This window comes from Carcharodon carcharias (assembly GCF_017639515.1).
Source record: "Carcharodon carcharias isolate sCarCar2 chromosome 21 unlocalized genomic scaffold, sCarCar2.pri SUPER_21_unloc_1, whole genome shotgun sequence".
NCBI lineage: Eukaryota > Metazoa > Chordata > Chondrichthyes > Lamniformes > Lamnidae > Carcharodon > Carcharodon carcharias.
In genome coordinates, this window is record NW_024470575.1 from 439,155 (window position 1) to 443,763 (window position 4,609).

Sequence of the window (4,609 nt, forward strand, 5' to 3'; positions counted from 1 at the left end):
TTGCACAGCTCTTGTAGGCACAGTGGGTCAAACCATCTCCTCCTGTGTGGGAAAAGAGTGTGGATGTGGGACTGGTTTCACAGCTCTTGCAGACACTGTGGTTCAAACCATCTCCTCCTGTGTGGGGAAAGGGTGTGGATGTGGGACTGGTTTCACAGCTCTTGCAGTCACAGTGGGTCAAACCACCTCCTCCTGTGTGGGGAAAGGGTGTGGATGTGGGACTGGTTTCACAGCTCCTGCAGACACAGTGGGTCAAACCATCTCCTCCTGTATGGGGAAAGGGTGAGGAAGTGGGACTGGTTGCACTGCCCTTGTAGGAACAGTGAGTCAAACCATCTCCTCTTGTGTTGTACTTTCCTGTGACACCGCAATTTGACTCACTTCTGAAAAATGGATCAGACCATTTCAGAAAGTTAGAGTCAATTCACTATTAAGCTTTCGGCATAAAATTCATCTCACTTTCATCCTTCACTCACTTTCAGCTGCCGAGGCTCCCAGTACTAGAATTCACTCTCTCAAACTCTCCACCTCTGTCCACTCTCTCTCCATTCCTTTAAGATGCTCCTTAAAATTTACTCCTTTTACCACGTTCCTGGCCACCCATCCTAATATCTCCTTCTGGGTGGGTCATGATCAAACTTTGGGAATGCTTCCTGTGAATTGCTTTGCGGTGTTTTATTGGATTAAATGTCAATCAGTGAAAATTGTTGTTGTTCAGCTCCACACGGTAGGATTGGAGCTGAGGGGACAGAAAGGATCCAGCTCAGTCAGTGGCATTCTGCCTCATGTGTGGAAGTACAGCTCGGGAGAAATACTTGAACATTTGGGCTCTATTCCTGAGCTGGATGAGTTGTTTTCTCCATGGAGACTATGAAATGTATTAGCAGAGTCAATGATTGAAGCAGAGACCAGGGCAACATAGAAGAACATGTTAAAAAAGTGATGGGAAGACACAGGGAGAAACGAGCTTGGTGGATTAGCGAGTCTGTGAGATTAGGAATAGTTCTATTGGGGAAGCTAAACATAGACCTTGTTGGAGGTGACAGTCTGTTTCTGTTTGGTAATATTTCTGAAACTTTTGGATGTCAAAAATGCATCAATGGATAAATGGCAGCATGAAATATTGGGTACAGTAGATGAAGATTCACTAATAAATTAACCTCCCACTATTGTGAGAACCCATTTATCATTCACATGGATTGGGACAGACTTTGGTAAACTGAGATGTCATGGGAATGTGTTAATTATTAATATCACCCATGGTGATTCCAGGTTAAATTACCACCAGGAAATCAGTTAATTGGCGCACTTTTTTCTTATTCTTATTTTATTTATTTTACTTATTTATTGTTATTTATCAGTCACATGTAGGCCAGACCAGGTGAGGATGGCAAATTTCCTTCCCTAAAGGACATGAGTAACCAGGTATGTTTTTACAAAAACTGATGATAGTCTCATTGCTTGTGATTGCAGATTTACTAATTGAATTTAAATTCCACCAGCTGCCATGGTGGGATTTGAACCTGTGCCCTCAGAGTATGAGCCTGGGCCTCTGGATTACTCGGACGGATGTCCAGGCTTTAGAAAGACAGCTCATCCTGAAAATTGCATTCAAAATAAAACATCGAACACTAGGTGGTTATTGCACCAATCATTATAAAACAGACCAGCATTTAACTTTACAAATATGCATAAAGTATTGGAGCCAATCTCCAGAGTTACACGTCAAACATCACACAACAAATGCAACCATGTGTTACTTATTCAAAATCGAAAAAATAACAATTCCAGCTACTGACCTGGAGCCTGATATTTACAGTTACAACTATCATCTTAGTTGGATTTCTCCATTTAGTGCAGCGATCTTCAACTCAGAGGCCAGTTTAACAGTTAAATGTTACAAATGTGCCACAGCCTTCAGAGGACACGTGTGCAATAATTAAGAATGTCCAGTGAAGATGGGATAGAAGTCACTTCCATTTAATAAAATGTCTTCCTTTAGATTGTATGAAGTCTGCTTAGCACAAAAAAAAATCACCTAACTCTGAAAGGGGGTGAATATAAAGTTTGAGGTTGCTGATTTAAATTTGATTGCTTTCTTTGCTCGGCTGGAGTCTTCAAAAGATGGGTTGGAAAACACAGGTGGAGCAGCACACACAGGTTAAGAAATCAATTAAATAGCAGTGTGTTATATCAGCACATGAATAAATATCATGTTTCAGTACCTTTTAAGTAACATTTTGCTTTCATTTCTCCACTTAATATATTTGAGCCAAGTTTAATTATTGGCTCTGAAAGGTTGTATCATAATTACAACACTGTGGGTGTACCTACACCACAAGGACTGCAGCCGTTCAAGAAAGCAGCTCACTACCACCTTCTCAAGGGCAGGTAGGGATTGGTAATAAATGCTGTCTCACACTCTGTGCATGGATACACAAAACTGTAAAACCACTAATCACACATTGAAAACATGGCTGGGATCAAATGAAATTCAGATCTGTCCAAATAATAATTGCAGAAGATGAATCTTGAAATTTAAAAGTAAAAAAAAGCAAAGCTGGAAATATTCATCAGCATAAGCAGCTGGGGGTGCATGATTCATCAGAACTGCCCTGTCCAGTTCCTAACAATGTATCAAAATAAAGCAGAAAACTCTCTTCTCCCTGCTCCCACTCCCACTCACTGAGCCTGAACTGGGTACAATGTATCAACATGAAGCAGAAAATTCTCTTCTCCCTGCTCCCACTGCCGCTAACTGAGTCTGAACTGGGTACAATGTGTCAACATGAAGTAGAAAACTCTCTTCTCCCTGCTCCCACTCCCACTCACTGAGCCTGAACTGAGTACAATGTGTCAACATGAAGTAGAAAACTCTCTTCTCCCTGCTCCCACTCCCACTCACTGAGTCTGAACTGGGTACAATGCACGAGGACACAATTCTGTGTCCAGAGCTTTTTAAAATTATCATTTATAAACAATGTTCAAAGTAGTGTTACTATTAGTTATGTTAGAGTTAACACAACCGTTTAAACTACCCACTGGGGAGCTTGGACACGTGCTCCCAGCAGACAGGGCATCATTTCACTTCACAAGGTATCATAGGGAGGATTAGCATATTCCCATCCCATAAGCCTTTCCTTCTCATTTCAACATTCTGTCTGATAAATAATGTTTTAATTTACTGATATAATTTTCGAAAATAAGTTACATCTGATAAATTCAATCCCAGGCGAGTGTATGCAATGCGCTGAAATCAATTCATTTTGCTCACCACAAGTGTGAACAGTTTGTGTTTGCTAGACCACCGTTTGCCTAGGGAGCTTTCTTTAACTTTGCGCAGTGGCAGTATTGTAGCCAATGAGGTTTAACTGAGGTGCAATTATTGCTTATTGAAAACTTTTCCCAATATCCGGCTATGGTGACTTAAAACAAAGTTGCTATTAGCAATTTTTGATAGTCTTTTTGGAGACTGTTTACATATGTGAAAAAATAGTAAAATAATCCCAGAGGTTTCTGTTAATATTCAGCAGGCAAAGCAGCATCTTTGAAGAGCTGAGCTTTTCAGCGTTTAATGGTTGTGTTGATTGAACTCTGTCAGTGCTGGGGTTGCTAATGCTGTTTAGACATATTTATGAAATTGATTGGGTAACACTTGTATCACTAAATATTTTCTCACCATTTCCACGTTGCTGCATTTACCTGAGTGAGGATTCAGTGGGATTGTTGCTACTTTCATTGATTTATGAAGCTGTCCCCCTGCTGCCATTTAGCTTCTCATTAGAAAACAATTACATCTCCCATGTACTTACATCTCACCCATTAGAAAACTATTAAGTTATTGGATTCAAACAAACCCATCAACTATTTGCTCTTCCTCAGCCCAGCAGCGAGTGAGACAGGGAAAAGTAGAAAGCAGCAACTATTTGCTGTCCAGCAGCCAGCAGGGGAAAGTGGTAATTGCTGTTTCAATCAGCGGGTTACTGGCCATCTCTGGGAAGTAGAAACTGCAACAGGGGCCAAATCTCCCACAAGCACAGGCTTAGGAAATCGCAGGTAGATGATATCCCATTCACAAAACCTCCAAGCAGGATTTACAGAATGCAAGAGTGAGTTAGTCACATATAAAAGTAACACGCCACTTTCTAAATCTTTTCATTGGATGTGTTAATTTCATCTTAAGTTCTGCTCATGGGATACTGTGAAAGAGAGGTTGGGAAATCAAAGCTTGAAACCATAGTCCTCTCTCCCACTGCAATACCGATCCTTCCAACATACATGCATTTGGGGGAAATGATGAGATTGAAGTCTCAGATTAGCTCCCTCTTTATATAATTAGATGGATCTAGAAGCATAGGAGAAGATGCAAGAAAGGTTTACTGGAATTATACTAAAATTGGAAATTTATCTCATTCAAAAGAGATTGAACAGGTTAAAAAGGCTTTCTGTGGAGAAAAGGGTGAGGGATGACCTCAGCAAAGCCGTTAATTTTAGAAAAAGATTTGGAAGATGTTTCCACTTGTGGATAGACAAGAATCAACATAAATTAGTCACCAATAAATCCAATGTCCAATTCAGAGGCAACGTCTTTAACCAGAGATGAAAACAG

The 4,609-nt window shown here is 40.5% G+C and overlaps 1 non-coding gene across 1 annotated transcript; it reads left to right on the top strand.

Moving 5' to 3' along the window:
• The first annotated feature begins 3,331 nt into the window (after positions 1-3,331).
• On the top strand, positions 3,332-3,472 carry LOC121273436. Its single transcript, XR_005942029.1, has one exon. It is a non-coding gene; the product is annotated as a U4 spliceosomal RNA (small nuclear RNA).
• The last annotated feature ends 1,137 nt before the right edge of the window (positions 3,473-4,609 follow it).